General features: G+C 45.4%; 1 protein-coding gene across 4 annotated transcripts in view; it reads right to left on the reverse strand.

Annotated features, from left to right (window-relative positions):
* ROR1 (receptor tyrosine kinase like orphan receptor 1) overlaps positions 1 to 20,837 on the reverse strand; it is a 236,141-nt gene that overhangs the window by 117,070 nt on the left and 98,234 nt on the right. The window lies entirely within an intron of this gene.

Genomic DNA, 20,837 nt, shown 5'->3' on the forward strand with positions numbered 1-20,837 from the left:
AGAGAGAGAGAGGAGAGAGAGAGAGAGAGAGGGAGGGAGAGGGAGAGGGAGAGGGAGAGATCGATCAGTCATGGTTCCGAGAATAATGTCAAGACAGAGCATTCTGACCAAATGAAACATTTCTGAGATAAAAATATCTCTTTTCAATATTCAATGTGGTTGGGCATAAATAAACAATGTTTATTCCGCTATTTCATTCTGTTTCTTGCTTTGTGTTTATACGACTGAGCCACTGATTGAGCCACCTGTGCTGAAGCTGGGATATCCTTAAACCCTGACCTGTTGGGGGGTCTTGATGACTGGAGTGAGCCACCCCTGAATTACTGCACTGCTCCCTTTTTGCTATATAATAAAACCTTTAGCAATACTTGTCTAGACGTTGTTTTTAGCAAGTCTAACTGATCTTTACGCTGGTGCACTACAACACAACATCATAACATTTAGTGAGTGTTTGCCCTCAAAAACAGTTATTGTTAAATTGTGGCACTCGGGATATTTATTTGTACTTGACACAATGAATGTTCTTGCTGTCTCTAAAAATATGTTAAAAAGAAATGTACAACAGCAACTGCATGTTTCACATCTACTTGTGTTGTGGTTTATTATTGTTTCCTCTCCAGCTCCTATCCAAATAAACCTGACAGTTTGTTTATTCCGAGCGTTGCTGACGCCTGGCTTTGCAAAGTGAAGCGATGACAGAATCACAGGCTGTTTGCAGCTTGGGGTTAGCACGTCCAAAAATCATAAGCAAAAGGTTGTCAAATATCTATTTTGGGCACTAAATAAAATAATGTTTGCCTCTAACTGCATTTTCATCGTCCTGTCTAGAGGATTATCTCAGAGAGTTAAAATATATAATAATATTAGCAAATAAAAGTCCCACGTGTGAGCACATTCACATGTCTCAGGCAAGTCTGCAGCCCTGCCTTTCCCCATTATCTCTTAGCATACAGGGCTTCCACTGCAGCCAGGGATTCTGGGTAATGACATGCAAATGAGCACACAGTGTCACCTTTTGCTTCATGTCCATTTAACATGGACCTCTATAAGTTTGTGCCTGCCGCATTACACAGCTTTCTCAGCACAGCCTGGGATAAAGAAGTGCAGAGCCAGTAACCCTACTCACAGACAACTATTTTGACCTTTTGGGTCTCATCAGTGTGAGGGAAAGCCAGTATAACCAGCCTCGTCATTTGATGCCGCGTTGCCATGGCGACGCATCACAGAGCGCCTGAATCACGGTCAGTTCAGAGTTACAGAGACCTCACGTGAACCCCCTGGCATTTAATTTTAATGCCTTGGGGAAGAGCGTGGGGCTTCTGCAACCGCCGCGCCCCCCCCAGAAAAATCTCCCACCCCCCAGTTTGCTCACCCCTGCTTAGTATATAGTCTCCTTTGTGCTTGTACGTTGGGATAATAGAAAGAAGCTTGCTGAGGCTTCTCTGTGACATGAAGGATGCTTTTCACGTCTTTTGCCCATCACTGACTGATATCACTACCAATCTAATTGTAGATCAAACCGCCTAATGCTTCTGTGTACAGTACATGTAAGTTACTGTCTGTTATGTTTGTATTTAATTCTAAAAATCTCAATGTATACTGTTACTACTGGATAACAATAAACTAATTCACCACGACATTATGTTATCGCTTCAGGAATACGAAGAACGGTGTCGGCAACACCGTGGTAAAAAAGCATTAACTAATTACACCGCGTAGTCTTGTAAAACACACAACCGCGCTTACTAATGGTGTTATGACACCCGGACGTCAGGGCTGCGTCCTGAAATATACAAAGACATTTAACCCTCGGCTGGTACTTTAGCAAGTTATTTGAGGACAAGGTAAGGAACCCATTAATATGAGTAAATCCACATTTCTGCCCTAATACCCGAGAAAAGTTTGAATAAGCCTGGTACCAGGATAGACATTTGATGTGAAACCTAAACCTTCCACTGCTTAAATCTCCAAGTCCTCCAAACAAACACTGTTGGGGAAAAAACAGGACAGCAATGTACACTTAAAAATACTCAACACTTGTGAGTATCAACTTAAAAATTAGCTAGCAAAACCATGAATTCCCCTGAGAGGAAACGGCAACCATTTTTATACATTCTTGAAAAGCCTCAAAGCTATAGCTACAATGCTACAGTACAAGAAATACATGCACAAAAGAGACTTGTGATAAGTGAGTATCAACATTTTACACTTCTGGTTTAAACCGGGTATTCCAGCCCACAACTAATAAATGTAATTCATGCGTAAGCTAAAAGCATTAACGTGCATTTGCCGATTAATTGGTTACTGCGGTGGGGTGGGTTGGTGTGTCCAGAAGACAGACTTAACAATTTATATTAATATATTTTATATGGGATGCTTAACTACATTTTCTAGGCAAAATAAAACTCTGCCCATTCGTGGAGTTTAGGGCACATGTGGCTTAGTCAAAGACATATGGATCTAACATCATTCTTCTGATTAATAGACAGCAGCATTGCCCATAGACCAGGTGTGGGCAGCTCTAGTCCTCAAGGGCCACCAACAGGTCAGGTTTTAAGGATTCAAAGACTGAGCCACTGATTGAGCCACCTGTGCCGAAGCGGGGACTGATTGAGCCACCAGTGCTAAAGCAGGTATGTCCTTAAAACCTGACCTGTTGGTGGCCCTTGAGGACTGGAGTTGCCCACCCCTGCCCTAGACCAATTTGTCTTATTGCTGCACACCTGTCAGTACCATAGAGAGTAGACCCATCTTACAAGGTCTGCAGTATAATAAAGCAGCGGTGCGCAAACTAAATTTATGCCAGGGGACCGCGCGAGGCCTCTGCAACTACACTTAGGCCTTGCCCCCGCTGCCTACTACAGCGTCCGCTGCACGGACGAGAGCCCTCCCCTCAATGGCGCCGGACCCGCTGCGAGGGGGGGCCGCAGCGCTCGGGCGAGAGCTGCTCCTGCTCTCAATAGAATTGAGAGCAGGACTCGCGTCGAGCGATTAGGCACGCCCCCCGGCGGTTCAGCCAATGAGGGCGAACCTGCCGGGTGACGTCATGGCCGCGCCCCCGTCACTCCCCCGCCACGCCCCCCCCCGGTCTCTCCTCCTGCAGTGAGCTGCAGACCGGGGAATCGGCTGAGCGCGCCGCCAATATCGCGGGCGCGCGTTACAGCGGAGATACCGGGGCCTTAGCCTTACCGTGGTTCAGAAGCTTGGTGTCAGGCGTCGGCAAGGCAACGCCGCCGGGTCATGTGTCGGCATGGTTGCTATGGTAACGTGACGGCAAATTACGCCGTGGGTGACATCACACGATATGATGCCGCACGAGGTAAGGTGGAGGGGGGGATGGCACTCTAACTGAAGAGAACAGGCAGGGGGGGTGCCGCAAATAAAGTTTGCGCACCCCTGTAATAAAGAATGGTAAATGTTTATCAGTCCCTCTAACACTTTTGGAATTGAGCTATTTTTGAATTCAAATTCCACCCAAACCGCAGTGGGGCCATACATTTTTCATTCTACCTGTCAGTCCTATGTTGCAGATATACTGTATACCAGGTTTTCAGTAGGATAACTTCAGTCATGCCAGAGATGGTATCCACAAAAGCATAAGGCATTATCACATATTTCTCCTGGGGCCCATGAGGAAACCCAGTGCAGTGCTGCTGTGTTTTATATTTCCACTTCCAGATAAAACATGATTCTATTATCTACAGACAGTGCAAAGGAATTATATGAAGTAATGGAATCAGCAATATTTTTGTATTTCAGTCAAAAGCATTACTGATAGAGACTGATAAGAGACATCAAAACACAGATTAGATGTCTCAATGCTCTCAAGAGCGCCAGAAACTCAAGGAAAGGTGCTCAGTTATTCTTCATGTAAACAGGTCCATTTGTTTCACCTTAAAGCTGCAGACCAAGCAATATCCTACATGTGGAACAAAAATGTGGTAGACCAGTGTAGTTGCCGTCCCTGATGGAATCAGAACTCACCAGCAATTAAATAATAAAAACGTTTATTAAACTACATAAAAATGATACAAAAATACACAAACAAAACATCTCCTCCCACGCGTTTCACGCTCTCTGGTGCTTGAGAAGTGCATGAAATGCATAGGAGATCTTTTGTTCTGTGTGTGTATTTTTGTATCGTTTTTATAACGGATCCAGATCCGCCCCAAAAATTTGCCCATCTCTACGTGGCGGCATATTGAACAGAGGCCACAGTGGTATAGAAAATAGAACACATTTTGGGGACATGGCACGTTTATTTGTCCTTTACCAATGCAAAAGTACCTAAAAGCATTTACTATATAAGGTGAGCATTAAAAGAGCAGTTGTGCATATTTTATTTTTTTATTTTAGGGGTTCCCCCGTAACTGAAACGCACTATATTCAGCTGCGGGTACCCCCTGGTTCTTGAGATACTGACCACCAAAGGTAGAGCAGGTATGCCCCTCCAAGCAAACAAATCTCTCCCGTAACGCGGACCAATGGGAAGCCGAGACGTCACCAGTTGCAGCTTCCCATTGGCCCGCGTGATGCGGTGGATTGAAACGCAAGTAAGTACGGATGGCACCTATGTAATCAGGGGGTCACCGGAGCTGGAATTACCGCGATTCAGCTCCGGGGACCCCGAATCCTATCCATTTTTAAATAAATGGGGCCAGAGGAGGAGCTGCTCCTTTAAGAAGGAGGAAAAAAAATAGCTGCTTACTTAGCAAGTAAAAAAAAAGTCATGGCTGTGATAGAGATGAATAGTGTTTCTAGAAGTATATTGTAACAGAACTTCTGTAAGCGATCCTAACACGTACACTGTAACATTATAGCACACTTCCTTATAATGGATTGTTATAGCAGAGTCATTTACCTGTGTCGCTCCTGCTATTTGTCTGCTGACGCAAATGCCCCACATTAAACGCTTAAAGTCTGCCCTGTTATTTCTTAGCATGCCATCTTAGTTTGTGTAGCCCAAGATTTAAATATAGCAACCTACTTTGTTTTTCTCTGTGCAACAGCCAAATGTTACGAACCTGTTGGGAACAATGTCAAGTAGCATTACCCCAGGGGTGGCCAACTCCAGTCCTCAAGAGCTACCAACAGGTCAGGTTTTCAGGATATCCCTGCATCAGCACAGGTGGCTCAATCAGTCCCTGCTTCAGCATAGGTGGTGCAATCAGTCTCAGCTTCAGCACAGATGGCTCAAGATTGAGCCACCTGTGCTGAAGCAGGGATATCCTAAAAACCTGACCTGTTGGTGGCACTTGAGGATTGGAGTTGGCCACCTTTCACGGCCAGAAGCGTCTGTAACATATCGCTCTGCATACGTCTCATAATAAACACAGGCTTTTTAAAATCTCACTGTTTTAAATTACATTTATCGATGTAAAAAAAACTGCTGTGCTTTTTCAACACATGGCTCACACAGTTCACTGACCAGCGGATTGATACTGATACACAAGCCATGATTATAATGACTGCAGCTTTACAGCAGAATGCAAAGACATTATGAAAGTACTTGCCTAATTATTGTTTTAGGTAGATAGAATTACAAGGGGCTTACATCAGAAAAGGAGAAACCGTTTGAAAAGCCTGTTTAAGGGTTTCCTTGTAGTATTGTGCCACATATAGGAGCAGGCAAGGGCTATCTTGCAATTGGATTTATATATCTGTAATATAAGACCGACTTTTGCTACACAGAAATTTGGTTATGCCTTGGCGTGGCTTGCAGGCTTATAACGCTTTGGCCAAAGGGTTTAACAAAATAACCCTTATTCATGAGATCACTATTTTATTTTAGCCTAATTGGTTGGAGCGCCGGAATCGTTCTTTTTGTTCTTCTATATGTAAGGCCTATTCTTTTACAAGCAGCAAACTTCTATAGGGGGAGCACGGTAATATGTACAGTGCTACACAGATATGCAAGGTAAAGATATCATGGAATATAAACCCTTTAACCCCAGATGTACAGCATATGCCATAAATTGTGCCAGCCTAGAGGCAGTTTTTGCTTGATTTAGGGCCTGCTGCACTGAAGGGGAGGAGCCTCCCATTCACTTCCTGTCTGGCTGCTGCACTGAAGGGGAGGAGCCCCACATTCACTTCCTGTCCGGCTGCTGCACTGAAGGGGAGGAGCCCCACATTCACTTCCTGTCTGGCTGCTGCACTGAAGGGAAGGAGCCTCCCATTCACTTCCTGTCCGGCTGCTGCACTGAAGGGGAGGAGCCACCCATTCACTTCCTGTCCGGCTGCTGCACTGAATGGGAGGAGCCTCCCATTAACTTCCTGTCTGGCTGCTGCACTGAATGGGAGGAGCCTCCCATTCACTTCCTGTCCGGCTGCTGGAACCTGGAAGTCACGTAATCGCTCAGAAGAGTGGTCATGTGATCCATCAGTACCGGAGGGTCCATGGCCACAAAGGTTAGGGTGACCAGGTGAGGAGAGAGAGCAAAGAGAGGGAGCAAAGAGAGAGATAGACAGACAGACATGAGGGGGAGAAAAGAAAGAGACATGAGGGGCCCTGATTTTTTTTTTTGCCCAGGGCCCGCACATTTCTAGCTATACCACTGGACGGGGGAGAGAAGAGGAGGGAGATAAATAAATCAATAATACAGAATAAATGGGGAAGCTATTAGACAAATTGTAAGGAATCCACTACTGGCTTTGACTTTTGCCTTGCAGACCTGTGCAGTTGCAGGCTTCCTCTGGCAATCCATGGCACAGGTGCTGCCTCTCATTGCAGCTTCTGCCCTGTGCTACTTCATTGGAGGAATTCTCACACACCCTCCTCCTGTGATTGGATCTCCGCCCTTTATATTCTAGGCGTTGGCTCTGAACCAGCGCCGAGCATAAACTATTCCTACCTCTATGTTACTGTCTCTGCCACAAACCACCCCAGGCCTCTCTCCTAGCGTTCTTACCTTCCAAGTTCCTGAGTATCCAGAGGCCTGGTCCTGGACGTCTGTGCTGAAGCGTTGTTGCCAGCACTGGCCTGCTGCTATCTCCTTTGCAGTGGCCTACCCTGGACGTCTGTGCTGAAGTGTTGATGCCAGCACTGGTACTGCTGCATTCCCTCCTAGCAGTAGCTACCCTTCCTGTCCTGTGGCCTGCTGCTATCTCCTTGCAGTGGCCTACCCTGGACGTCTGTGCTGAAGCGTTGATGCCAGCACTGGTACTGCTGCATTCCCTCCTAGCAGTAGCTACCCTTCCTGTCCTGTGGCCTGCCGCTATTCTCCTGTAGTGGCCTATCCTGGACGTCTGTGCTGAAGCGTTGTTGCCAGCACTGGTACTGCTGCATTCCCTCCTAGCAGTGGCTACCCTTCCTTTCCTGCGGCCTGCTGCTATCTCCTTGCAGTGGCCTGCCCTGGACGTCTGTGCTGAAGCGTTGATGCCAGCACTGGCCTGCTGCTATTCTCCTGCAGTGGCCTACCCAGGACGTCTGTGCTGAAGCGTGTTGCCAGCACCGGTACCTGCTGCATTCCCTCCTAGCAGTGGCTACCCTTCCTTTCCTGCGGCTTGCTGCGATCCTCTTGCAGTGACCTGCCTTGGACTTCTGCGCTGAAGCGTTGGTTCTACCCGACGCTGCCCTGCGGTGAACTTCGGCCAGCCTGCTGTCTCCTCCTGCTGAGATCGGCGTCATGGGCCGAGGCCGCTCCTCGCGCAGAAGCCACCCCCGCGCTCACGCTCCTAAGCTGAAGCGGGGAAATCCTGACTACCTGTTGCCGAACTCCTGCTTCCATAACGACGATGCTGCCTTCTCCAATCCTGACCCTGCGATGTACGACTACGAACTGCGCACTCCGGATCAGTCTGCGTGGACTCAGGTCGGTGATTATATAACCCCACCTCAGCCCCGCGGTCCGGTCCCGGTTTGTGGCGAGCATCGGCGTAACAGTATGCTCGGCCCGTTAAAACCGGACCGCGCCGTGGCGGGGGATGGCAATTTTCCAACTGAAGTTATGTCCCGTCCTGCGTATCAGTCCCACTATGAAGGCCAGTATTTGTGTGAAGTAATACCCCTGATGGATGAAATGTTTACCTATGAAGGTTTAACCCCTTTGCAAAGACAATGCCGTTGTGATCTCTTTATTAAGGCTTACTGTATCCTGAGCTTAAAACAGTCTCTAGCCGAATGTATTCGCTCCCCTGATTCCCCTTTAACCTGGGATAATGTGAACCCTATGGAACTGGCCGACGCCCAAGAGGCAATCTATGCCCTGGCCTCATCACTGGACATTCATCTAGTAGAACAGAGCGCCCTCCTCATGTTGGCTCAGTCTCAAGATACACTCCATGTATTTTCCTCAACACTAGACACTCACATAATAGAACAGGATCCCCTCCTTGCCAGCTATGCTGCTGCTTGGCAGATTCTCTGTGCTACCAGTCCTGTTACTAAACCTGTGGGGTTACCTCTCTCTCCTAAGAATGGTCAAACCATTTCTCTGTCGCTGCCCGCTAAGGAAGAAGCTGCCACGCTCCCTAATCCTGAGTTAACCTCCCTAAGTTCTGTCCCTGAGGTTATTTCGGTCTTAACCCCTGCTAGTCAGGCTTATGCGTTCCCCACTGTAAATCCCTGCAGTACCCAGGTCAGTGTGTCTTCCCTAGCACCAGAGAATGAATCCTGTTTGCCCTCTTTTCCTAAACCAAAAATTCTAAGCTCTGTTTCCGAGGTTTTTTCTGTATTAACCCCTGCTAGTCTGCTCTGTGAGGTTCCTACTGCTAACCCTAGTATTCCGCAGTCTAATGATAGGTTCCTAGGGCAAGAGGCAGAACCCCCTATGACCCCACTCTCGGAGACTAGCTTCTATTTCTCTGATTCTCAGGTACAGAGTAATTTAACCCTTGGGGTTTTTCCTATGTTAACCCCTGCAGGTCAGCCCTGTGAACCTTCCTTGGTAGATCCCTTTAGTTCGTCAGTCAGGGACACCTCCTTAGCCTCAGAGGATCAACCCCTTTTGTCCTCTGACTCGGCTAAAATTCTCGGGGCTATGCCCCCTGAACTTTCGGCAATAATACTGGCTCCAGTAAAAAGTATTCTGGAGCCGTTTGTTTCTCTAAACCTGTTCGCAGAATCCCTACTCCTAGGTATTTCACTCACCCCGTCTGCCACTCAGAGAGCTGAGACCCCTGCTTCTGAGCATAGACCCCTTTTCGTGGAATCTGTTGTCGTTTCTGAAGTCCCAGACACTCTTTCCCAAATACCCACTTCAGAGGCCAGCACAGTCGTGGTTGCCCCACTTGCACTGTCTGAGTTCTCCTTTTCCCAAATCCTAGGGTTTAAAGCGAACAGTACATATTATTCTCCTTTCCAAGTGACCCCTTCTGAGATCAGCGTATCTGCTGTTGCTTCCTCAGTACCATTAAAGTTAGGGCCCTTCTTTTTGAATGATCAGGCTTTCAAGTTTGAGACTCCCTTTATCCCTGACTTTGTAAAACTGCAGTCCCTTCTCACTGTAGTTAAAAGTTCTCCAGCAGCCGCTGAGTTAAGCTTTGCCGCTGCCAAATCTTCTGTTATAGAAGCAACCTTGCCTAGCTTACTTCTGTCTGCCCTATCTGTGATGCCTATCACCTTTACTAAAATTTCTGTTTTGCAAGGTATTTCTCCTAGTAAATCTGTGATACCTGCCATTCCTTTAATCAGTTCCAAAACCCCTGTCACTAAGTCTCCCATGGAGTCTGATGCCCTCACTAGGGATTCTCAGGGACCCAATTCTGTAACAAGCAAGATGTCCCTTGTGTCTGTTGGAGAGTTTACCCCAGTTTCTCTCACGGATCATGCCACAGCCTCCGGGATGATTAAAAATGACTTTAAGTCTGGGATGCCCATTCCTGTAATAATACTGTTTCACGCTGATTCGCCCACAGTATTCGGGGTATCCACTACTGACTGTATGTCTACTACCACGCACTCAGGGGTATCGCATTTGGAACGTTGCCTTTTTTCAGAAGATCCCGTCTTTAAAATGGACTTATTTTTCTCTGTGTCTTCCACAATACTTTGGGTACTTGCTATTGACTGTCCTGTCCCAAAACTAGGGTTACCTCTCAAAAAGGTGCCTGGAGCTACCGATGTTAAAGACCCTATGTTTAAAACAGTAACAATTTGCATTGCTTCTCCCACAGTATCATGTGAGACCTGGGTACCTGGGACCTCCACTCCGAAGCCAAGCTCTAGTTCTCTGTCTTCTTTCTCTGTGTTGGAGGCACCCAGCTTTAACCCCAAGACTTTTTTCCCTAAGGTTGATGCACCGCTTAACCGCCTGCCTTGTTTTTTGGATAAAATCTGTTTTCTCACCTTTCAAACAGACTCCTTACTCGCAGGTCTCTGTGCGGTGCCCAAAGTGCCCAATCGGTATGGCAATTGGCCTCTCCCTAAGACGAAGACACCCTTACTGGACCTCGTCGCTTTACCTGAAGCGTCCGTTCCTGTTCTCTATGGGTCCACTATGGGTATAGACATGCCTATTATGTCCTTCGCCAAGGCCACAATTTCGGATTTGATTCTCTCTAAAGATCACAAACCAAAGGAAGCGGATCCTTCTTCGACTGCCAGTACCATGAGTTGCATACACACTGCTACAGACTCTCGCAAATTGCTTGGGATAGCAACCCTGCTTGGTATCAAAAGTACCGCTGCAATAGTGTGTAGTGAACCCTCCCGCCCCATTCCCTTGCTAACCACCACCCGGAATTCCTTGGAAGCTAAAGACTCTCGCAACTTCCTCCGTGCTGATTTCACCAAAGACATTGCCTTCTCTGAAGGTCCCTCTGCCATTTTTGTCCGACAATCTGTGTCCTGTGTCCCGTACTCTTGGACTATTACTATGCACCGGACACCTGGCTACCGTCCTTCCGATGTTCCCATTCCGGAGCCCTCAGGTCCCATTGTCCATGTACTAAGAACTGCAGTACCACCGCTGTCTTTCATGGCACTCGCCAATGTACATCTGGATTGTGGACCTAATTCTCGCCGGAGACACTTCAGGAACAACTCAATGTCTCCCAGACCTATGAATGGTCCTGTTCACCCAGGCTTTTCACCCAGTGGTGGGGGTACTGTAAGGAATCCCAACAAACTATGGGCTTTCAACGCCACCTCTCGCCTAAGGAGGTTTAGGAACAATTCCATGTCCCCCAAATCTGTGATGGATCTTGTTCGTCCGGAGGTCTCACCTGAAGGGGGGGGTACTGTAAGGAATCCACTACTGGCTTTGACTTTTGCCTTGCAGACCTGTGCAGTTGCAGGCTTCCTCTGGCAATCCATGGCACAGGTGCTGCCTCTCATTGCAGCTTCTGCCCTGTGCTACTTCATTGGAGGAATTCTCACACACCCTCCTCCTGTGATTGGATCTCCGCCCTTTATATTCTAGGCGTTGGCTCTGAACCAGCGCCGAGCATAAACTATTCCTACCTCTATGTTACTGTCTCTGCCACAAACCACCCCAGGCCTCTCTCCTAGCGTTCTTACCTTCCAAGTTCCTGAGTATCCAGAGGCCTGGTCCTGGACGTCTGTGCTGAAGCGTTGTTGCCAGCACTGGCCTGCTGCTATCTCCTTTGCAGTGGCCTACCCTGGACGTCTGTGCTGAAGCGTTGATGCCAGCACTGGTACTGCTGCATTCCCTCCTAGCAGTAGCTACCCTTCCTGTCCTGTGGCCTGCTGCTATCTCCTTGCAGTGGCCTACCCTGGACGTCTGTGCTGAAGCGTTGATGCCAGCACTGGTACTGCTGCATTCCCTCCTAGCAGTAGCTACCCTTCCTGTCCTGTGGCCTGCCGCTATTCTCCTGTAGTGGCCTATCCTGGACGTCTGTGCTGAAGCGTTGTTGCCAGCACTGGTACTGCTGCATTCCCTCCTAGCAGTGGCTACCCTTCCTTTCCTGCGGCCTGCTGCTATCTCCTTGCAGTGGCCTGCCCTGGACGTCTGTGCTGAAGCGTTGATGCCAGCACTGGCCTGCTGCTATTCTCCTGCAGTGGCCTACCCAGGACGTCTGTGCTGAAGCGTGTTGCCAGCACCGGTACCTGCTGCATTCCCTCCTAGCAGTGGCTACCCTTCCTTTCCTGCGGCTTGCTGCGATCCTCTTGCAGTGACCTGCCTTGGACTTCTGCGCTGAAGCGTTGGTTCTACCCGACGCTGCCCTGCGGTGAACTTCGGCCAGCCTGCTGTCTCCTCCTGCTGAGATCGGCGTCATGGGCCGAGGCCGCTCCTCGCGCAGAAGCCACCCCCGCGCTCACGCTCCTAAGCTGAAGCGGGGAAATCCTGACTACCTGTTGCCGAACTCCTGCTTCCATAACGACGATGCTGCCTTCTCCAATCCTGACCCTGCGATGTACGACTACGAACTGCGCACTCCGGATCAGTCTGCGTGGACTCAGGTCGGTGATTATATAACCCCACCTCAGCCCCGCGGTCCGGTCCCGGTTTGTGGCGAGCATCGGCGTAACACAAATACCATTGTAGTATTTATTTTTTAGTGAAAAAAATTGTTTTAGAAATAATTTTTTCATGTGTCCCAGTTTTTACTTTTGAAAATCTGGTGACCTAACAAAGGTGTCAGGACCCTCTGGCACAGAAGGGGTTAAAGCAGCAATCCTGCCTATTTGCCCCTCCTTATTTCTTTAAAGGATGGTAACCAGGGGGGCTTCCACTCTATTCTGACCACCGGAGACCCCCCGGGATACTGAGGTACTTACTGGTAAAGGAGCCGGTATCACATCCTGGTTTTTAAATGTCCCGGTTCATGTAGGCCAATAGGAATCCACGCTGGATTACGTTTGCGGCTTCCTATTGGCTTGCGTGAGGCAGAAGATTTAAAGGTTCATTGGTTTCCCGGGGGAGGGGACAGAACTCCGGGCTGCTTTAATATGAGAAGGGAACCGGTACGGATATTCTTCAAAGGAAACATCACCAAAGACTATTTTTTGTAGTTACAGGTATGGTCCCACTGAGAACATTATTTTGGAGATTATAATGAGTTGATAATGGAGGTCACCTAATTACTACTATGTTTATCAAAACCTTGGCTTAAAGCTGCAAACCAAGCAATATTATACGTGTTTTTTTTTTTTTTAAATCAGTTCTGTACTATGAGAAAATACTTGTAGCATTTAAAAAAAAACCCTCTGAATTACATTTTTAACGTATTATAATGTAACAAGCCTTTTTTGTTTCTATAGCAACCATTTACAAAGTCCCATCCCCTACCTCTTCTGAAACAGGCTCTGGCACACCCCTTTTTTGAGCCCTGCCCTCTCTCTGGTAGTGCACCAATTGTATCTAGTGACTGCCTGGTCACATGATCTCCCCCACAGAACTTTGCATCTTTGGTCCTCTTCTGCTGCACTGACAGCCATTTAGTGAAACCCTGAACTGAATCTTCGCAGATCGATCACAGGAGAACGCATTGATTGGCAACTTAGCTAATTACTTATCATTGTGTGGATTGTATTGATGCGCATATTAAACGGGAAAATTATTATTATTATTATTATTATTTTTTTAAACGTCAGCTTGAACTGCTGCTTTAAATGGACTCATGAAATATTCATAGAGCAGGGTTTGGACCAAGTGTTCACTGGACTTTCTCTGAAAAATGAGCCTGGAAATTCTTAGTACCCCTATGCATTTCAACTTTCCCTAAAGCAGGAGTATTCTGGTAATCACATGTGATGTTTCTTTGGGTTTGTTTTGTATGATCAGTCGTTTTTTAAAGTAAATATATAAGACAGTGAGATTTGCATTGGTAAAGACCATTCTGGGATACATTTATGAAACTATGTATAAAAATACATGTAGACAAGCTTGCACCTTTAAAATACAGTATATTGAAAGGTTAATACAGACATTTACTTTAATAAAGATGTATGCGCTGTTGTGGGGATAAAAAAATATCACATAATATACAATAACTGCTGGTTCAAATTGGAAGATTTTTTTTTTTTTTTTTAAGTATTTTGAGGTTACATGGATTACAGTTGTATTATCAAGCAATTAAAAAAAATCTGGCTTTTTTTTTTTAAATGTTCTGCAAAAAATGTTTTCTATCAATAGTTCTCCAATATACAAACATACATTGGATAGAAAGAGGGACAAGGGCAAGGAATGACAAGTAAATGCACATGTGCAGCTATTTTTGCATCTTGGACTAAAGTTATAGAAATGTCCTTTAATTGTCCACACGTTACAGCAAGGTCAAGCAATTTGACCTTATTAACTCTAGTTTCAAAGGACTTTGTTTGAACTTCTTTGGAAAACAAGTCATGTTATGGGTTTACAAACCCCTGTTTCTGACCTAGGTTTACTGGGATTGAGTCACATGTTTTTCTGCACCGACTTGATGCTAATCCTAATAAATCTTTGGGTCTGTATTATCACTCTACATTCTTTCCCAAATGATGTGAAAGTATATGACTAAAGAAACTGGTTATATACAATTCAGACACTAGAAATTAGGCTAAAGGACATGTCACCAAAAACCGGGAAGACATGGCAAGATGATTCCAGATATAACCTCTATTTTCCTACATTGGACCATGATGGAAAGGCTGTGACAATTATGGGTCTTTGCATAAGATTATCCAATTGGTGGGTTGAAGCTTTTAATACCCATTATGAATGAGGTATACTTATATTTGTCTTTTTGCACTGTTAGATTGCTCTTTTGTGCCCTTTAAAAGCCAATACTAACATGTTTAAAAATTGCTAACTATTTGGGTAAAACTGATAAACATAGTAACACTGAAGCAGACATAGTCCGACAAGCTCATTTTAGTCAATGGACATAACATTCATTTTCCCTTGACACTTTTCTCAACAGTAGAAGATGGACTGGTGATAGATAATATCCTGCTGTCACATTACAAAGAAGTTACACGGAGGGCGATGGATTCAGCTTTGGGGCAAACTGCTGTTCTTTTCCAATTAAACAGAATGGGGTAATTTTTCAAGATCAATGGACACACACATAGATGTTTAATGGATTTTTTTTTTTAGAAATGTTACACTTTATTTAACATGAAGTGAATATGCCTTAAACTTAGAAACTACCAAAAATGGGCACACATTTTTCATCAAACAATGTCACATAAGCTTTTGGTTCATTGATGTTTATTTTTTTCTTGACTACCGTCCTACACAGAGCTCTTCTTCAAACCAAAACATACACAGGACATTGCCTGAGACCAGTGGTTTTCAACCTTTGTTTGGTCAAGGAAACCTATAAAATGTTGAGGAACCCCAACGCGCTCTAACAGCGAGTTTCAGATCAGATACACTGTAAATTCTTCTGCATTTGGTGCAAATTTAAAATGACCTTAAAATTACAGGGAACCCTTTAGGGATGCCCGGGGGAACCCAAGGGTTCCTAGGAACCCTGGTTGAGAAACACTGCCTAGGACTCATATACTGTATGTACACAAATCACAGTCTCTATACAACCTGCACACAAATCAGATTAGGGAGGCATTCTCGAGACATTAAAGCAGCATATCCACCCCACCCCCTTTTTAATTTGAAACTTTTTTTACAGGATTACAACAGGGGGGCCTCCAGAGTTGAATCATGCTATTTTCCCCCCAGGACCCCGAGATTCTTACTAGTAAAGTTACCGGTGCTACTTCCTGGTTTTCAAAGGAGATTTAAATGGCTGTCAAATAGGAAGCCACAACCGATGGCTAAGGCCGTGCCTATAGCGCCGTCGATGACGACACGACGGGTGATGTCACCCGTCCCCGTCGCCACAGGCGAAAGTTATATTTCGCCGGGCTTCGTCGTTACAGGTTTCCAGCCATTTGATTGGTTCAAGGGCCATCACATAAGGCGACAGCTCTTGAAAAATCACATTTTGCCGGCTACCAGTTTTCGCAACGGTGATGTCGCATTGTCGCCGTCGCGCTTACTATAAGCGCACACAGCAGCAATGCATTTGTTTTCGGGCAACGTCGTGTCGCCGGCACTATAAGCGTGGCCTAAGTCAATGACTGAGCCACCTGTGCTGAAGCAGGGATATCCTGAAAACCTGACCTGTTGTTGGCCCTTGAGGACTGGACTTGTGCCCCCACCTTCCCCCTGGTCTAGTGCATGACAGGAATAAATCTTTGTGCAGGCAGCAAGAACAAGGGGACTAAGGAATTCAAAGACTTTGAGGTTCTCCGGTAGTCTGTGTTCATGATTGCTGAATAAACATAAGTTAGAAGACAGAGATCCAGTGTCAGAGGAAAGTTTCACTTTCATAGACAGCTTGCACAAGGTCACGGCCACATGTGTGCACAGGAGATTACAGCGATTTCTCAGGGAGAGAGGACGGGACATTGGTAACATTCTTGCCCTCTAGAGACTCCAGTCTTGGAAAGAGACAGAAGACGATCCTGGTGACAAATGTTTTTCACATTAGGGTTTCGTCGATTTATTTTACCAGCCTGAGAAAATATTAGTAAGACTCCTGAGACTTCAAAAAGGGCAACTGTCCACGGATCCAGCTTCCCAACTTGTCCCTTGGCAGTACCCAAGAAGTCACTTTCGAGGGTTACTGCAGGGAAGGGTCCGTGGCAGTGTTTTTACTGACTACTGTGAGTCCTGTCATCTTGACTCTCTAAGCCAGGAGTGGCCCACTACAGTTCTCAAGTGCTACCAATAGGTCAGTTTTTAAGGGTATGTGGCCCAACCAGTCCCTGCTTCAGCACAGGGGGCTCAATCAGTCCCTGCTTCAGCACAGGTGGCTCAATTAGTGGCTCAGTCTTTGACTGTGCTGAAGCAGGGATATCCTTAAAACCTGACCTGTTGGTGGCCCTTGAGGACTGGAGTAGGCCACTCCTGGTCTAAACAATGCTCCCTCTGGTAGCCAAAAGGTTAAAACATTCCAACCTGCAAATGAAGTTTATTTGGGGGGGGGTTGTAACTGTACATTTAGTGTCAGGTAAGTTTCCAGAATCTGTATTGCACAGTAAACAACAAACAAAAGCATAGTTTTACGTCACCTTTTTTTTATTGGTTCAGTGGTTTCTGACTGGTCTAATATTTAAATTCCAAAATATAAATAATAAAAGGCAACACATTTCCCATTTCTCACGTAAAGTCTGGCACATTATATTCTTAAATCTATACAACAACAAAAACAAATCCATAGATGTTAGTAATCAGTGAATAATGTAATGTACATTAATTACGTGCAACACTCTTATTTTTAGTAGTGACATACTATATATACTTCTCAAGTCTTCAAGGAATAACATTTTACAGTTGTCCCCTGTAAAGTTTGAGAGCTAAGGAAAATACGTTTCCAAATTTAAGCAAGAAAGGGAAAATAAGAAATTCGCACCTAGTATTTTAACTAGGGAAAGGGCGACTCTACCCAGTCAGTATTCTTACTGAGGACTCTCCCTTGGCGGAATTGCTACTGTCTATAGATATCTCCTGATCAGGAAATAGTCACTTAAAATGGCATTACAAAGGAAAATGTCAAGGAGCCAATCAGCATTCTGACCTAACTGGCTCAGAGGCAGGACATTCCCCCGGGTGCCATTTTGAAAGAGGGCGAATGCTCGTTTGTAACATAATTCTGTTTCATCAGTGCCTTTGCATCTCTGGGTTGTGGGACCATTGTAGGCCTAAAGCAGAAGGCCAATTGCCCCAAAAAGGGAGGTTAGTGTGTAGAAATGTGATATTGGACACAGCATCCCATTCTCCGGTCTACCCATCTGTGATCTGGTAAAAAAAAAATAATAACATTATTCTTTTCTTTCATCTCTGTAACATAAAGCTATATGTAAACCAGAGTGACAGAAATATGCTACCAGCTGGCTGTATAAATGTTGGAATGAAGATAAATTGTGACTGAATGCTGCTTTGGATATCAAGTTGTTGTAATTGTTATTTTTCCTTTCTGCTGGGGGCGCCGATATAGCCGCAAATTAGTTAAATGAAGCAGATGTTTTGAGTATTTTTATATTCCCTTTTGGGTTTAGTGGCTGTAAAAGAAACCGTTTATTTTACCATTGACCGTCTTTTTTTATCTTCAGCCACTAGCAGGATGGAATGTGCTACCCCAGGGGTGCTCAACTCCAATCCTCAAGCCCCCCCCACCCCCCAACAGGTCTGGTTTTCAGGATAGCCCTGCTTCAGCACAGGTGGCTAAATCTGCCCCTGTTTAGGCACAGGTGGCTCAATCAGTTGTTGACTGAGCCTCTGATTGAGCCACCTGTGCTGAAGCTGGGATATCCTGAAAACCTGACCTGTTGGGGGGCTTGAGGACTGAAGTTGAGCACCCTTGAGTTACACCCCCTCCAGTGAAAGATCAGGCCTACGTTCGTCTATCTACCTGATAAACTCTGGATATAGGCTATCATCCGCTGTATAGTAAAGCTCTATTAGAACATTTTTTTTGCTTCTCGTATTTTCATTTCGTATTATACATTTTCAGCAAACATTTGGAAATAATTTATTTTGATCACATTTGTATTTCTTAAAACAACATTTTATGTGCATCTTATCAAACAGCACAGTTGTTTGAAGGAAACGATGACAAATTAAAGATTGTGCTAATCCTTTTTAGGATGAGTATGATTTATTTTATTTTTCCAACTTATCAAAATATGAGGGTCTGGGCAAACACACAAAACAATCCGCTGTAGGTCCGATCTGGTCATATTAGTCACTTTAGGAAAGCGGGAAGTGGCAAGAAGACTCTAGTGCAGGCGAGACCAACTCCAGTCCTCAAGAGCTACCAACAGGTCAGGTTTTCAGGATATCCCTGCTTCAGCACAGGTGGCTCAGTCTTCTACTTCAATATTCTTAAACTATTGGGGGTCTTGAGAACAGGAGTTGAGCCCCCCTGTACAAACAAATCAGACGTTTTGATTTAGAAGCGGATAAAAATTCAGCAATCTAGCTGTGGCAGAGATCGAAAAAAATACCATGGGTCAAAATCCAGTTTAACCCCTTAAGTAAACTGGACTTGAATGTGAAGAAGCCTGATGAATTGTTGGCCTTTCGAGCACTGGAGAGCATGAAGAAGTTACGACTATTGAGTGTTTCTATGTGAAGTGGCTTCGTATAGCCTATTTATGTGATTCAAATTTCATCTGGAAAGGAAACGCCTGCTGATTACCAAAAGCGAGCATCAATGCAAGGATTTCTTTCCCTCCCAAAGCACAGACCAAATTGCAAACAGAAGAGGCTACCACTCTGTTATGGATTTTATGGATTTCTGCTTTTTCTGTTGTTTACTGGATTCCGGCACTTAAATGACTGGGAATCCCCAGCTGAAGCAACTCTAGAGAATGATCACGCGTCCTATTTTAACCTGTACCAGTGTCCTAAAGGCAGCGGTTTCTAACCTTGGTCAAATCAATTTACCTCTCAGTGTCACGGGTAATACAAATAAGACTGTAATGTAGGAGCAGGGATTCATATAGACTGCTGTACTGTTTTGCTATGTCAAACGTAGCATTCATTGCACAGCAGATGCTAATGCCAATTATCGACTATGGAGACATAGTATATGGCTCGGCACCCCAAACCCACCTTAGCAAACTTGACACCCTCTACAATTCAATTTGTCGTTTCGTTCTCAATGCAACTACAACACACATCACTGCGAAATGCTCAAAGAACTAGATTGGTCATCACTCGAGTCTAGGCGCAAAGTTAACCTTTCCTGTCTTGCCTTCAAATACTTTCTGGGCAAACTACCCACCTATCTGAACAAGCTCCTCACCCCTACCACATGCAGCACTTATCTGAGATCTGACTCCAAAAGACTGTTCATGGTCCCAAGGCTCAACAAAGTATCCGGCCGCTCCTCCTTCTCTTACCGTGCACCCCAAAACTGGAACAGTCTACCGGAGACTCTCACATCCTCCACCAGTTTAAGTTCTTTCAAAACTAAGGCTGTCTCTCACATTTTAATCTGGTCTGTAACTGTTACTATAAGCCTATAATATACATCTTCTCTAACTGTGCATGCAATGTATTGTATATAATGTATACACTGTTCATTTATGTAACTGTATTTGTAACCATGTATTATTTGTCATATTAACTGTGCCCAGGACATACTTGAAAACGAGAGGTAACTCTCAATGTATTACGTCCTGGTAAAACATTTTATAAATAAATAAATTCATTAGCAATACGGATGCTGCATAAAGTACTTCTCATAGCCATTATTATTAATAATATGTTATTAGGAGATCAATACCCTAGATTTTATTTTCCACTATGGCTGGTATCACAGCAAGCCTATAATGATTGTCCTTGGGCTATGATTCACATCTGACCATTCATAACTGACTCATGAAACAAGAGGCTAGTCTTACGGAAAACTTTGTTTTTTTTAATGAATAGCCAAACACCATGAGGACAATCCAGGCAGCCAATATAAAAAATTACCACGGTACTACTCCAAATTACCACGCCATGCTGCCATTCACAACTAGGCACTGCTTAATAAATATTTAGTAATGAAGACGTTTGGACATCTATCCCCATTCTTGCTCCATTTGGCTTGCTTCTTGAATTTATACAGTGCAAGTCCAAGACCTAAGGCAGGCGAGCGCAATCTTTTTCCCCTGCGCCCCCCTGCCAGCTGCCCCCCTCTCCTCCTGCCCTCCATGCTTACCTTGACTCAGACGTCCTGACGTCACGTTGCCATGACAACGTGACGTCACATGGCGACGTGTCACCAAGACCCGTCTGAATCAAGGTAAGGAGAAGTTTACAGAGGCCTTGCACCTCCCCTGCATTAATTTAAATGCCTTCGGGAAGCGCGCAGGGCCTCTGTATACCCTGCGCAGCGAATCTCGCGCCCCCCACTTTACGCACCCCTGACCTAAGGTATAGGCAGAGTGCAAC

The sequence above is a fragment of the Ascaphus truei genome, chromosome 10 (assembly GCF_040206685.1).
Source record: "Ascaphus truei isolate aAscTru1 chromosome 10, aAscTru1.hap1, whole genome shotgun sequence".
Lineage (NCBI taxonomy): Eukaryota > Metazoa > Chordata > Amphibia > Anura > Ascaphidae > Ascaphus > Ascaphus truei.